Here is a 17,242-nt window from a genome sequence, read left to right on the forward strand (position 1 = left end):
AAGACTGCAGCGTTATTTCATTGTTGTTGTTGTTGTTGTTGTTGTTGTTTTAGGACTCAAACATGAAGGATATTTGATAACAAGGCCTAAAAGAGGACTGAATAGATTATAATTGGCAAAATTATCAAAAAATTAAGATGTCGATGTAATTGTGACTTCTTTAGCACATCAGACAAGACATTAAGTTCATTGTTTAAAATGTTGCTTTTAATTGCATGCGGTGTTCGATTACATAGTACATATTTCCTACGTTTTAAATTGTATTTTCTAATATTTATAGTAGTTTTTTGTTGTCTGTCCTATCCATGTTAAACACCAAAGTTATATTTAGCAATAACCACATTCAGATTCTGATTGTAATGATGGCAACACTTAATTTAAAAACAGGTCTATTGACGGTAACATAGGCACTACTGTATATTACTATAGGACAAACAAATTAAACTATTTTACATTTTTTTATTTCATTCTAAAGTTAATGTTTGTATACGTATGGTGCATCAACAACAACTGGAATGAAAATGTTGATTTAGCTTCACGGGCTACATAAAAACAGACATATTTAAGGAAAGATGGACATTACTTTTACACAATTTAGAATATCAATTATACTCTTGTTCACATTTCTATATTTGTGAGATTTTCTGTTAAAGGTGGGGTAGGTACGTTTTAGAAACCGGCTCGAGATCGCTAGAATTTGAAAATACACAACCGGAGAAAATCTGCCACTTCCTCACAGAGCCCCTCCTCCAACACACACGACGCGCACATGACCAATGAGGGCACGAGATCAGTTTGTGCCCCGATGGAAGGCTGACAGGCAGGTAGGCCAACAATCCAATTGGTTGTACTTTTTACAGTATTACGGCTTCTACAGATGACATTTTTTAATGGATTTCTTGTCAAAGCACTTCAGATATTCATTGCTGTCGGGATGTTAAGAGCATTCTATGGAATATAACAACAAGTGTATCTCGAGCCGGTTTCTGAAACTTACCTACCCCACCTGAGTCATAAAAAACAGTAAGAATAAAGGGCTGATCGGTCTAAGAGTTATCCAGATTATCTAGTGATAACATTTCTTTGCTTTGTATTTTGAAATCTCCCCAGACTCATGTTTGAGTTGCCATCCCTCCTTTCAGTGACAGAACATCTGTATCATGACTTCTGCTGCCACCCCTCTGATCAGAGGGAGAGGGAGAGGACAGATCCTCTGCTCCTGGGAGAGAGGCTTGCTTCCGCACAGCTTTAAGTGTTGAGTTGATTTAATTAAGAAAAACTACAAAAAAACAGTCAGTACTACAAAAAAAAATCCACATTAAACGGCAATTTGTTTCCTGGAGCTTTAAGCCAATCATTAAGCGCCCAGCTATTTGAGTTCATATCCCCCACAGAGAAATCCCTCACTGACACTCAGGACCCCTGCGGACAGCCTGCAGGAGGAACAAGGGAAGCAGCGAGCCCTCGTCCCCAGAGGAGGCCTTTCAGCCGGGCCTTTTCAGACCAGAGGCTCATCGTGGAGCTCCAATGGAGCCAGTCAGCGTGCCAGATATGCTCTGAAGGTGACATCTTAATTGATAATCCTGTGAACAGGAGATTAAGAGTGAGGAAGGTGCCATGTGTCTGTCTGCAGAACGCCTCACGTTCCCATATTGATCATCTTTTGTGCCGCTGATTCAATCTTTCACGGTGAGAGGTTTTAGTATCGATGTAGTGCGGTCAGTGATACACACACACGAGAGCCGACAGATTCATTTTTCATGTTGAGATGCTTCCTGTTGCAGATCATACGATATTCCCCCAACACACACGGGCGCACACACACACACACACACACACACACCCTGGTGTCTGAGAACTATTTTGTCTGGTTCCTTAATGAACAGGACTTTGTAATGTAAGCCTGTAACTGTTCGCATGGCGGCTAGGCTAAACAAGCAGGATGTCGACCTTTGCTTCCCCTCTGCAGAGTGTGTGTGTGCGTGCGCGTGTGTGTGTGTGTGTGTGTGTGTGTGTGTGTGTGTGTGTGTGTGTGTGTGTGTGTGTGTGTGTGTGGTGTGTGTGTGTGTGTGTGTGTGTGTGTGGTGTGTGTGTGTGTGTGTGTGTGTGTGTGTGTGTGTGTGTGTGGTGTGTGTGTGTGTGTGTGTGAGAGAGTGTGAGCAGCAAGGTCTTCTGGGAAGAGCCCTTAAAGATGATGCGCACCATTAATGTGACTGCAGGTCGGCTCCATTTCAGAGCATTGATCTGCTGAGGCTGGGAGGATGAAGGGAAGCTGGGGCTGAAGTCCTGTAATGAGGGGTGCTAATCAGGGGTTCACAGACTAATACACACTGACAAAATACTATACTGTTATTTAAGTAAATGCATATAAGTATAAACAGGAAGGTAATCTAGATACAAGTGCTAAATGGAGACAAATGTCCTGAGCCTGTTATATATTTGATCACGCATGAATATAAAAGCAGGATTTTTTTGTATTATTGTCGACTAACTCTATTATTTTGGTTATTTTTTGTATTTCGCTGATTATTTTCCCTATTAATTAATCCATTAATATAACCACAGTACATATTGTTATATTTATTTTACTGTATAGGCCTACAATGTGCACACTTTTTTTTTATTGGACACTTTACATTCTTATTTGTTATGAATATCTTTAGTTTATTTCAATTTTATTAAGTTGTTTTTTCCCCACATTATTAGATTAGCATCTAGTGTTTATTTTGTATATTTTGTATTATTTATCTTTTCGTTTATTTCATTTTAAAATGGATCAATTTTCAAGAAAAACACAATTGTCCCCGGGAATTCTGATTCTGTTTGATTTGTAAATATTTTTAAAATAGTGAGAAAAATGCTAAATTTGACAACTTTACTAACAGCTAGAAATCCAACAGGAGAAACAACATGATAGATATTAAGTAATATAACTCACCGGTCCGTAGAGGCCTCTGAAGCCGGATCTGCTCCAGTTCTGTCACCTGCAAAACAAACAAAGCTAATTTATCTAACAGCTAACTAGCTTATGGTGGCTACTATTAGCGTAAGTTAGCTGTTAGCTGCCATAACTCTATACAATAAATAAGTAAAGCTTTCTGTCTAACTGTAAAACAAAAAGAGTCAAGGGAGGAAGAAAACTCTTTGGGAAACATGTTCTCCTTAAAATATTATTTAGTTTGCAGGTAAAGACTGGTTATTAGTATTAGCAGCAGTTAGCCGTTAGCATTACGTTAGCAATACGGTTAGCAACAAGTGCAAGGGCAGTATTTTGATAAGCAGAGGGACTGACAGCGACACACTTCTCCATTATACAAGTCAAGTAGCATTAAAAAGACTTATCTTTGAGTCAAACAGTGACATTATGTTTCTTTAAGTACAGTGCTTCCTTGAGTATATGTAGCCTACTTGCATTACACCCATGTATAGATTATACAGTTTTCCAGCAGCTGAATCAGTTAGTTGCAGACAGAAAGGTAAACACAGGTGAGTCCCATTGGATAAGTGGTTCAACAGGACTTCTAATCAATTGGTTAATGGATCCACAACCCCACTTATAAAGAGGCTGTAGTCTTAAATATGTGTATCAAAGCATTTGACTCTGTCTTTTCCTGATGTTTGGATTATTACAAAAGCTGTGGTGGATAAATCACAAGATGTCTATCAATGCTCTGAATGTCACCACAATGTTAACCTATGACACCTTCATATCTATAATTATTTTATTACTGAGGGAAATATCTTGATATAATAATTTTTCTATTTTGATATCCGTTAATTTGACAAGTGGACCAAACAAAAACACACTACCATATAAATGAATTTAGAAAATAGTAGATAGTTGTCTATTTAGAGACAACAATGATAAGCATTATTTAAATCACTGTTTCACATGTGCATTGTCTGCATATTCTTGTGCCTGGATATTTGACATGTTTGATTTGTATGTAAAGATTGAAGAGAAGGTTGACATGTAGAGGAATCTCTTTTACAAAACCCATTAAAAAAGAAAGCCAGGAACACGTTTTATCCTCAAAGACACTTAGCAGGCTCCTCTAAATCCTGAAGTGAGGAGAATATGTGCAGAGCCTGGCAGTTTTCCTCTGATTAATGCACATTATCAGAGGTATGGAGCGACTCTTACCGTATGTTGAGCCATATTAGTCAGTCAATACTACACCGTCAATAAAGCAGTCTGGGACCTGTAGTAAACAAGAGGGTAAACAAATTAACCAACAGATATCACCATGAAACTAACCCATTACATTACTGACATTAACACAATTATGTTTTATATTACAAGTTTTCTGACATGTTATAAATATGCAAATGAGGCATTATGTGATGCTTACTCTTGGTTCATTTATTTATTTAATTTTATTTAACCAGATAAAAGCATTGAGATAGAATCTTATTTGCAATGCTGACCTGTCCAAGAAGGCAGCAACGTTACACAGAACACAAACATATAAAATACAGAGAACATAACTAAGAAAACAAAAGACAAAAAGCAGTCCCTACATTGTGCATCAGGACAGTAAGAAAGGTGCACTACTACTTACTGCACGAGCAGCTGGAGGTCAGGACTTCAGACAACTTCAATCTAAAACATGCTATTGAGACAAGTGCCGTCAGTTTGAGGCGTGATTGAAGGTCATTCCAAGACCAAGGACCATAATAAAAAAGACTCCTTTTCCCAGCCTCAGTCCGCACAGCAGGAACCTGGACCCGTATCCAGGCGCTGGATCTGAGGTTGTAAGAGGAGAAATCTGCAGACAAAAACAGACAGAGTTAGTAAATGTGTGTTTTATTATAGTCTCAAAGAAGACGGGATGGAAATAGCCTTGTGTTTTTGCAGTTTTCAATATTTAATTTAGTTTAGATTAGATTCACTTAATTCACAAGTAATTCTGATTTATCGATATCTATAGAGTGTATGGATGAATAAACCAGCCGCAGTATTTATGTGGTTGCATTATTGCATTATTGAAGCGTCCCCGTGTAAGTGATGATGCTGGACAGCGATCGACTGCGTGAAGCAGCAGCAGTGATTGCCAGCTCTAATTAATTGTCCCGGTGTTACCAGATGAATCAATGACCATCAGAAGATTGTCTGTGGCCGAGATGAATCTCATGTGTTGGGAGATTGTTCAAAAAGCATAAACAGATCAATGCTGCTCCACTTTATAGGCCGTGATTCGGCTTATGTGTCGGCCAGCGCTTGATGTTGGGAGTGCGTGTGGGGCGGCTCGGAAACCAGAGCCGTAACACAAGAGCATTTAGCATATGGCCTTTTTTACCACGGAGAGGTAAACACAGTGGGGAGGCCGAGGAGAGGCAGATCTCCCTGCAGACACACACACACACACACACACACACACACACACACACACACACACACACACACACACACACACACACACACACACACACACACACACACACACACACACACACACACACACACACACACACACACACACACACACACACACACACACACACACACACACTGATAAAGGTTGGACACACACAGAGGACACAGTGTCCAGGCCCAATGACACGCGGAGGTCAATCTGCTCGATCGCACTCTGTTTTAAAGTAGTTTCTGCTAAATCTAAATATTGTTTCTCTTACGTGTTGTGCTATTTATACATCTAGTTTTAGTTTAAGTTGCATAGTGGAGCGATCGGAGGTAGATATTTCTGCCTTTTTCTATAATATAAGCACCAAAATATACCTATTTTAAGACTTTTATTCACCTTTTATTGTTGTATTTTGCAAAAAGCTATGTATTATTTCCTGTTGTGTCCGTGCTGCATTAACCTAGCTCTGTGAAGCACTCCATGATTAAATGAAAGGTGCTATATTAATAAGGTGAGTTTTAATAAGGACCTATCTTCTTTTTTACTTTCTTGTAGGACTTATTATATTTCTACTATTCTTGTCGAATAAAGCAGCATCTACTTTCTCTAGGAAGAGACACGGGTATTTTTGTTTTTGCATTTAGTTCCATTGGATCAGAAAGTTGGCAGACATTTCAACAGCGTATATCTGGAACACTGAACGACTCACAGATAGATGAAGAGCCCTACATGTCAGAGGAGAAATATGTGGATTGCCTCCGTCCACAGACCTTTCTGTCCTTTATTTCCTGCGTCACAACACCAGAGGATGTTGATATCAACTGTCAGACCTTTAACCCTAATGGGGCTTCTTTAAAGTGACAATCTTAACAGATCAATGCATCCCCGAGGAGTCCGCTTACAAAGACTGTCAATGACCACCACGAAGGAGAGGAGGAGGAGGAGGAGGAGGAGGAGGAGGAGGAGGAGGAGGAGGAGGAGGAGGAGGAGGAGGAGGAGGAGGAGGAGGAGGAGGAGGAAGAACATGACACTGGGAGCCAGGGAGACCCGTCCACATACCTGCAGCGGGATGGAGGTCTTTCTTATTATCCTGCAGAGGTGGGAAGTAGTGGAGTACAAATACTTTGTTACTGTACTTAAGTACATTTTTCTGGTATCAGTACTTTACTCTACTACTTATTATTCTGACGACTTTTACTTCTTACATGTTGAACCCAAATACCTGTACTTTCTACTTCTTACATGTTGAACTCAAATACCTGTACTTTCTACTTCTTACATGTTGAACTCAAATACCTGTACTTTCTACTTCTTACATGTTGAACCCAAATACCTGTACTTTCTACTTCTTACATGTTGAACCCAAATACCTGTACTTTCTACTTCTCACATGTTGAACTCAAATACCTGTACTTTCTACTTCTTACATGTTGAACTCAAATACCTGTACTTTCTACTTCTCACATGTTGAACTCAAATACCTGTACTTTCTACTTCTTACATGTTGAACTCAAATACCTGTACTTTCTACTTCTTACATGTTGAACTCAAATACCTGTACTTTCTACTTCTTACATGTTGAACTCAAATACCTGTACTTTCTACTTCTCACATGTTGAACTCAAATACCTGTACTTTCTACTTCTTACATGTTGAACTCAAATACCTGTACTTTCTACTTCTTACATGTTGAACTCAAATACCTGTACTTTCTACTTCTTACATGTTGAACTCAAATACCTGTACTTTCTACTTCTCACATGTTGAACTCAAATACCTGTACTTTCTACTTCTTACATGTTGAACTCAAATACCTGTACTTTCTACTTCTTACATGTTGAACTCAAATACCTGTACTTTCTACTTCTTACATGTTGAACTCAAATACCTGTACTTTCTACTTCTTACATGTTGAACTCAAATACCTGTACTTTCTACTTCTTACATGTTGAACTCAAATACCTGTACTTTCTACTTCTTACATGTTGAACTCAAATACCTGTACTTTCTACTTCTCACATGTTGACCTCAAATACCTGTACTTTCTACTTCTTACATGTTGAACTCAAATACCTGTACTTTCTACTTCTTACATGTTGAACTCAAATACCTGTACTTTCTACTTCTTACATGTTGAACTCAAATACCTGTACTTTCTACTTCTTACATGTTGAACTCAAATACCTGTACTTTCTACTTCTTACATGTTGAACTCAAATACCTGTACTTTCTACTTCTTACATGTTGAACTCAAATACCTGTACTTTCTACTTCTTACATGTTGAACTCAAATACCTGTACTTTCTACTTCTTACATGTTGAACTCAAATACCTGTACTTTCTACTTCTTACATGTTGAACTCAAATACCTGTACTTTCTACTTCTTACATGTTGAACTCAAATACCTGTACTTTCTACTTCTTACATGTTGAACTCAAATACCTGTACTTTCTACTTCTTACATGTTGAACTCAAATACCTGTACTTTCTACTTCTTACATGTTGAACTCAAATACCTGTACTTTCTACTTCTTACATGTTGAACTCAAATACCTGTACTTTCTACTTCTTACATGTTGAACTCAAATACCTGTACTTTCTACTTCTTACATGTTGAACTCAAATACCTGTACTTTCTACTTCTTACATGTTGAACTCAAATACCTGTACTTTCTACTTCTTACATGTTGAACTCAAATACCTGTACTTTCTACTTCTTACATGTTGAACTCAAATACCTGTACTTTCTACTTCTCAACATGTTGAACTCAAATACCTGTACTTTCTACTTCTTACATGTTGAACTCAAATACCTGTACTTTCTACTTCTTACATGTTGAACTCAAATACCTGTACTTTCTACTTCTTACATGTTGAACTCAAATACCTGTACTTTCTACTTCTTACATGTTGAACTCAAATACCTGTACTTTCTACTTCTTACATGTTGAACCTCAAATACCTGTACTTTCTACTTCTTACATGTTGAACTCAAATACCTGTACTTTCTACTTCTCTACATGTTGAACTCAAATACCTGTACTTTCTACTTCTTACATGTTGAACTCAAATACCTGTACTTTCTACTTCTTACATGTTGAACTCAAATACCTGTACTTTCTACTTCTTACATGTTGAACTCAAATACCTGTACTTTCTACTTCTTACATGTTGAACTCAAATACCTGTACTTTCTACTTCTTACATGTTGAACCCAAATACCTGTACTTTCTACTTCTCACATGTTGAACTCAAATACCTGTACTTTCTACTTCTCTACATGTTGAACTCAAATACCTGTACTTTCTACTTCTTACATGTTGAACTCAAATACCTGTACTTTCTACTTCTTACATGTTGAACTCAAATACCTGTACTTTCTACTTCTTACATGTTGAACTCAAATACCTGTACTTTCTACTTCTTACATGTTGAACTCAAATACCTGTACTTTCTACTTCTACATGTTGAACTCAAATACCTGTACTTTCTACTTCTTACATGTTGAACTCAAATACCTGTACTTTCTACTTCTTACATGTTGAACTCAAATACCTGTACTTTCTACTTCTCACATGTTGAACTCAAATACCTGTACTTTCTACTTCTTACATGTTGAACTCAAATACCTGTACTTTCTACTTCTTACATGTTGAACTCAAATACCTGTACTTTCTACTTCTTACATGTTGAACTCAAATACCTGTACTTTCTACTTCTTACATGTTGAACTCAAATACCTGTACTTTCTACTTCTTACATGTTGAACCTCAAATACCTGTACTTTCTACTTCTTACATGTTGAACTCAAATACCTGTACTTTCTACTTCTTACATGTTGAACTCAAATACCTGTACTTTCTACTTCTTACATGTTGAACTCAAATACCTGTACTTTCTACTTCTCACATGTTGAACTCAAATACCTGTACTTTCTACTTCTTACATGTTGAACTCAAATACCTGTACTTTCTACTTCTTACATGTTGAACTCAAATACCTGTACTTTCTACTTCTTACATGTTGAACTCAAATACCTGTACTTTCTACTTCTTACATGTTGAACCTAAATACCTGTACTTTCTACTTCTTACATGTTGAACTCAAATACCTGTACTTTCTACTTCTTACATGTTGAACTCAAATACCTGTACTTTCTACTTCTTACATGTTGAACTCAAATACCTGTACTTTCTACTTCTCACATGTTGAACTCAAATACCTGTACTTTCTACTTCTTACATGTTGAACTCAAATACCTGTACTTTCTACTTCTTACATGTTGAACCCAAATACCTGTACTTTCTACTTCTTACATGTTGAACTCAAATACCTGTACTTTCTACTTCTTCATGTTGAACTCAAATACCTGTACTTTCTACTTCTTACATGTTGAACTCAAATACCTGTACTTTCTACTTCTCACATGTTGAACTCAAATACCTGTACTTTCTACTTCTTACATGTTGAACTCAAATACCTGTACTTTCTACTTCTTACATGTTGAACTCAAATACCTGTACTTTCTACTTCTTACATGTTGAACTCAAATACCTGTACTTTCTACTTCTTACATGTTGAACTCAAATACCTGTACTTTCTACTTCTTACATGTTGAACCCAAATACCTGTACTTTCTACTTCTTACATGTTGAACTCAAATACCTGTACTTTCTACTTCTTACATGTTGAACTCAAATACCTGTACTTTCTACTTCTCACATGTTGAACACAAATACCTGTACTTTCTACTTCTCACATGTTGAACTCAAATACCTGTACTTTCTACTTCTTACATGTTGAACACAAATACCTGTACTTTCTACTTCTCACATGTTGAACTCTAATACCTGTACTTTCTACTTCTTACATGTTGAACTCAAATACCTGTACTTTCTACTTCTTACATGTTGAACCTAAATACCTGTACTTTCTACTTCTTACATGTTGAACTCAAATACCTGAACTTTCTACTTCTTACATGTTGAACTCAAATACCTGTACTTTCTACTTCTTACATGTTGAACTCAAATACCTGTACTTTCTACTTCTCACATGTTGAACTCAAATACCTGTACTTTCTACTTCTTACATGTTGAACTCAAATACCTGTACTTTCTACTTCTTACATGTTGAACTCAAATACCTGTACTTTCTACTTCTTACATGTTGAACTCAAATACCTGTACTTTCTACTTCTTACATGTTGAACTCAAATACCTGTACTTTCTACTTCTTACATGTTGAACTCAAATACCTGTACTTTCTACTTCTACATGTTGAACTCAAATACCTGTACTTTCTACTTCTTACATGTTGAACTCAAATACCTGTACTTTCTACTTCTCACATGTTGAACTCAAATACCTGTACTTTCTACTTCTTACATGTTGAACTCAAATACCTGTACTTTCTACTTCTTACATGTTGAACCTCAAATACCTGTACTTTCTACTTCTTACATGTTGAACTCAAATACCTGTACTTTCTACTTCTTACATGTTGAACTCAAATACCTGTACTTTCTACTTCTTACATGTTGAACTCAAATACCTGTACTTTCTACTTCTTACATGTTGAACTCAAATACCTGTACTTTCTACTTCTCACATGTTGAACCCAAATACCTGTACTTTCTACTTCTTACATGTTGAACTCAAATACCTGTACTTTCTACTTCTTACATGTTGAACTCAAATACCTGTACTTTCTACTTCTTACATGTTGAACTCAAATACCTGTACTTTCTACTTCTTACATGTTGAACCCAAATACCTGTACTTTCTACTTCTTACATGTTGAACTCAAATACCTGTACTTTCTACTTCTTACATGTTGAACTCAAATACCTGTACTTTCTACTTCTCACATGTTGAACACAAATACCTGTACTTTCTACTTCTCACATGTTGAACACAAATACCTGTACTTTCTACTTCTTACATGTTGAACCCAAATACCTGTACTTTCAACTTCTTACATGTTGAACCCAAATACCTGTACTTTCTACTTCTCACATGTTGAACCCAAATACCTGTACTTTCTACTTCTTACATGTTGAACTCAAATACCTATACTTTCTACTTCTTACATGTTGAACTCAAATACCTGTATTATTGTTCTATTGATATAAAGGGAGGTCAGGTACTCTTTAAAACAGCTGCTAGCTATGGGTACTTTTTACTGAAGTACATTTCAAAGTTATTTACTTTTACTTGAGTAAAGAAGTTTAGTCAGTACTTCTACTTTCACCAGAGTATTTTAAAACACGAGTATCTGTACTTCTACTTGAGTAAAGGATGTGTGTACTTTTAACATCTCTGTTATCCTGCAGGCGAAGCTTCTCCGTCAGACTGCTGAAAGGGCTTAGAAGAGGACGGTGCGGGGTGTTAAGAAGTTAGATGCCGGGAAGCAGCACTAAGGTGGTGCTAGGCTAGAGGGAAGCCATAAAGGCATGTTAGGGTACATTAGGTGCAGGAGAGGGTCATAAGGCTTCATGAATGTTTCAACAGGACGAGGGGGCTTTTGTCTTCCAGCTCTGCTGTCAGAAAGCCATCATGACTCAGGGTCGGGGGAGAAGGAGAAACCAACAGATAACATAAACCCTTAGCTGTGGTAGTGCACTCAGCGGCGCCTCGTGCTCCATCACTGTCAGCCCTCTGCTGAGCCACTGCCTGCATGGAGCATCAGGTGCTTAAACAGTCAGGCAGTCCTGCAGCCAGCGGCTCAACAGCCTCACCCGCTCCCCTCTGACCTCTGCAGGCCTCAGGGAGCGGCCCCGGGTCACGGTCAATTGTCCCGTGAACAATAGGAGAGGAGCGGCACAGACTATAACCTGTGGGTTTGAACGGCTGAACGAGGAGGATATTGACCCTGACTTCAACGTGTTAGCATCAAACTAGCCTGTTGCTGTAGCGCATGCATGATACGTGTTATCCTGTTAGGACTTGATTTCAGCCACTGATCAAACTTCTTTATTTCAACATGTTTTTGTGTCAAAGTGACTAAAATGTAATGTCACAATTGCTAACCAAGCCTTGAGAGGATGGCCGGTGCTTCCAGAGTATGTTTGGAGTTGAGGAAATGGGACATATCTAAAATATTATACATGGCTAAATACTTAGCTTACAACGAGGCCGGATCTTCTTGCAAGATTTCATACCGCGACATAACGACTGCGTCATAATTGCCCAATTTAAAGCCAGACAAGATATGTAAACCTTTGGATGAACACTTCTGGATGACGATATGTGAGAGCCATAGGAGGTCATTTAAAGCTTGATCCTTTGCTGCCTCGCATGCTAACTTCTAGCTTCTCAAATCAACCCAACGAGGAGGGAACTAACGCTGATAAAGCACTTTCCCTCTCTTGTCTCAGATGTGACAGACAGCTACAGATGGATATGTGTCCATGTATTGCAGTTTACATGCATTCAGGTTTCGGTGCACTGTGCGGTTCACTTATGATGTTTCACAGGGACATCAATCACCAGCTGTCCAGTGTGGCCGCTCCTGCAGGAAGAGGAGAAGAAGAAGTGAGGAAGAGACAGGAGTGCTTGTGAGCTAATCCACTTCAAGAGGCTGGAAATCTTCAGATATGTAAAACCGACACGTCGTCCTCCCCCTCCGGCAGCGACGAGAGCAAACAGTCGATGTCGGCCGTCCGTCAGCGTGGGTCCAAATGGACAGCTTAGTCAGGATTAGTTGAACCAACAGAAACATCTTTCGAGGCAGAGAGGTCACCTCGCTGGGCATGGATGTGCATGTGGCCGGAGTACAGTGTCCATATGGTGTAAATCCTTCCCTCAGGGACAACACATGCCGCCCTGCTTTCACCGGAGAGGACTCATCTCAGGCTTTCTCAAATACAACGTTTAAAACCCACCTCCGACCTCTGACTGGAGTTCTGCCGGAGCTCGGCCTAAAGCCTGGATGTGAACAGGCTTTTCTTGCACTTCCGATTCCCTTTCCTCTCCAACCTTTTGTTCTACGACATAAAACACGTCAGTAAATACCCCACTGGTGCATTTAAAGTTACGGTTTCTTACAAGTGTCTAAATGAGGCAACTAAAAGTCATCAAGACCAACATTAGCCACCTTTATCTTAGCGGTGGAGACGGGAAGTCATGTGACCTCCTGCTGAACAAAATGCGTAGGTATCCGTTACTCATCTCAAAGTGGATTAGATATTCCCAAATGTAAAGATTTTACTTTCCCAGCATGCACCATGCTCAGTGTGTCGCGTCAGCATGTGGTCCCACCGTGCTACAGTATCAGTTAAAGGCCTGTCGAGACCCCGCTGAGAGATATTGCTTGAGAATAGAGCCCGGCACCACAGGGGGCGACACGACCACAAGGCGCCTGTCGCCCACCGTCACGCTCTGTCAGGACAGATTCAGAACGTGCATGGGGCTAGTCGTGTGTGTGTGTGTGTGTGTGTGTGTGTGTGTGTGTGTGTGTGTGTGTGTGTGTGTCTGTGTGTGTGTGTGTAACAGTAGCTGCTCCATCACTCACACAGTGGGTGCATACAGACACACAGAAAGCACACCGGGAACTTTTGTAAAGCGCAGCGTCATGGAGAGAAGAAGCCTGAAACACTTTCTAACATCACGCATGACAACAACACACGACAACATACAAGATTTACTCTCTCTGCAGGGGGGGGGGGGGATACAAGAGAAGGAAGATGGATGGAGAGATAGATGGAGAGATAGATAGAGAGATAGATAGATAGATGGATAGAGAGATAGAAAGATAGATAGAGAGATAGATAGATAGAGAGATAGATAGATGGATGGAGAGATAGATGGAGAGATAGATAGAGAGATAGATAGATAGATAGATAGATGGATAGAGAGATAGAAAGATAGATAGAGAGATAGATAGATGGATAGATAGATAGATAGATAGATGGATAGAGAGATAGAAAGATAGATAGAGAGATAGATAGATGGATAGATAGATAGAAAGATAGATAGAGAGATAGATAGATGGATAGATAGATAGATAGATAGATGGATAGAGAGATAGAAAGATAGATAGAGAGATAGATAGATGGATAGATAGATAGATAGATAGATGGATAGAGAGATAGAAAGATAGATAGAGAGATAGATAGATAGAGAGATAGATAGATGGATGGAGAGATAGATGGAGAGATGGAGAGATAGATAGATATATAGATGGATAGATGGATAGATCTCCCCAATGCACAGCCCTATAACGTTGGGGTTTGCTTGGGTTTGCGTGTGTGTGTGTGTGTGTGTGTGTGTGTGTGTGTGTGTGTGTGTGTGTGTGTGTGTGTGTGTGTGTGTCGGGGGCCGGTGGGGTTAGGGCCAAAATGTGTTGCCCCACGGGACTACAGTGGAACCTACACCAGCCCCCACAGAGCAGGATAAGGCCATCTGCCTCTCACTCATCAATCCCACCTAGAAAACACACACACACACACACACACACACACACACACACACACACACACACACACACACTGGGTGCAGACAGTGTTGGATGTGTGTCTCCTGCTCCCCGTGGAAATCACCGGAGAACAACAGCTCCGACCTGAAGCCCATCATCTCAGGCTCACTGCAGCCTTTCAGAGGATTTCACTCACATGACTCTGGAGGACTCTGGAGAGGACTCTGGAGAGGACTCTGGCCTCACAGCATGAGAGGAGGCTCCACGCGCTGGGGGAACAGATACAAGGAACTATGAGGTTTCAGCTGGTGTAACATCTTTCAACGTAAAGCAATTCATTAGAACATTTACATGCACGATAACAAAGTTAAAAATCGATGTAAAGGAGATATAAATAAATACGAGAAATACGGTAAATAAAATTATCTAATTATCTCGCTTCCTTTGGACATATTTTGGAACAGTTTGGTCAGAGTAAGAACACGTATCCTCACCTTTAGACCTCAGGTATCTTCTTCCACACATTTGCAGAATAAATTAATAGCACGGTACCATTTAAGAAATCGTTAAATATCCAGGTTGATGGTACAGATTGGTGTCCTTCAGGTTTAGTTTAGTTTATTTTATTTTTTTCGAGCGTGTAAAACCAAAGAAAATACAAATGAAACAAAAGATGATACAGACATGATGCAGATATACAAATGAATGCAATAACTAAACGAAATATTTAAATAATAATTGAATAATCTGTAGTATCATTACTGATAACAATAAACAACAAAATCAACAATTTGTGTTCGAAGCTTTCACTACACATTTGTGTTTCAATGCCAACGCCTCCATTATGTGAAGGACTATATTTCCATTGGAACATTCCTGGTTAAATAAATTGCGAGAATCAGCCGAGTCTGAATGCCCCAAAACACATGAAATAAAGTATGTTTGTAAATGGGATATATTAGGGTTTAACACACGCAGGAAAAAAGTTTAAAGCTTCGAACTTCTGCTTCGTCTTCGATTAGTTTCTCGTGTGGTTTCAAGCAGACTGAGACACAGATGGAGCGGAGCTGTGGTGACTTTATGAGTCCATCAGCTGAGAGTCTGACACACACACACACACACACACACACACACACACACACACACACACACACACACACACACACACACACACACACACACACACACACACACACACACACAGACAGCTATTAGGAAATCAATAGGGGCTAATACATCAGAGCCTTTGACCACTCAGCTGCACTAGCTTAGCGGACAGAGATCTCTCCATCAGGACGAGATGCCGCTCACAGGTGGAGCCGCAGCCATTCTTTATATCAATACCACGGTGTTGTTATTCTGCAGAGAGCAATGCCTCAGTGAACCCGTCAAGCTGCTATCACTAATATCACATTGATACAGAGATTAATGTGGCGGACGGCCCTCTGGAGGCTTAATGCCTGGAGGTTAAGTGTGAAATCAATCCGCATTAACGGCACGGATAAAAATTCCTGCATCCTGGAGCCCCGAGTCTTAAATCAGCCAATCACAGAGGCGCTAGTGAAACCGGTCTTTCAGCACGGCTCGCGAACAATGTCAGTATTTCAGCTCTGGCAGATCTCTCCTTCTGTCTTTCTTTCTGTGTCCTTGGAGAGGTACGGCACATGTATATTTCAAAGTGCAGAAGACAACAGAAAGGAACTCAATACATAAACAACACGGCATAACAGATTCATAAATGAGATAGTTTAAACACAACATTGTAAATACAGTAGGTGCTAAAACAAGTTAAAAGACTTCTAAGCAGATGAACAAAGTAATGTTTTTAGACTCGACTTACATCTGCTCCAAAAACAAGTAAATGTACAATAAAAACACGGTGTTTTCTCTTTTAGTGAGTGAACACATCTGCAATGGAAGAAGTACAAAATGGCGCGGTGAGATTCCTCAAAGTAAAGACGGGATAATTAGATAAATCAGATCTTGTATTTAGCTGGGAACTTATTTTTGACCAGAATCAGAGAATTTGTAACAAGAAAGCCAGAAATGCTCAGACGTGTTCAGCTCTCTGACGTTAGTGGAGATCTTCCTCTAAAATAAAATGTTTTTAAGAGACTTTGACTTCAAAGGATGCTTGAAAACAAGACTTCACTTATTAAGTCTTGTATCAAGTGGAACGACATTTTCTGACTTGAAATGAGACAGATATACTTGGCAAGATTTCATATTGTTGCAGTGTCACAGAACTCCGCATTAAAACCCAAGTAGAGTTTGAGGACCTCAGGTTTTCTGGAAGTGAAAAAGCAGCTCAATCAGCAGCCAATCACAGAGGAGCTAGTAAAACCAGTCTTTCAGCACGGCTCGCTAACAATGTCAGTATTTCAGCTCGGGCAGATCATTGTCCTCGTCTCTCCTTCTGTCTTTCTTTTGGTGTCCTCCCCTCTCCTCCTCCCCTCCA

The sequence above is a fragment of the Pseudochaenichthys georgianus genome, unplaced genomic scaffold (assembly GCF_902827115.2).
Source record: "Pseudochaenichthys georgianus unplaced genomic scaffold, fPseGeo1.2 scaffold_1089_arrow_ctg1, whole genome shotgun sequence".
Lineage (NCBI taxonomy): Eukaryota > Metazoa > Chordata > Actinopteri > Perciformes > Channichthyidae > Pseudochaenichthys > Pseudochaenichthys georgianus.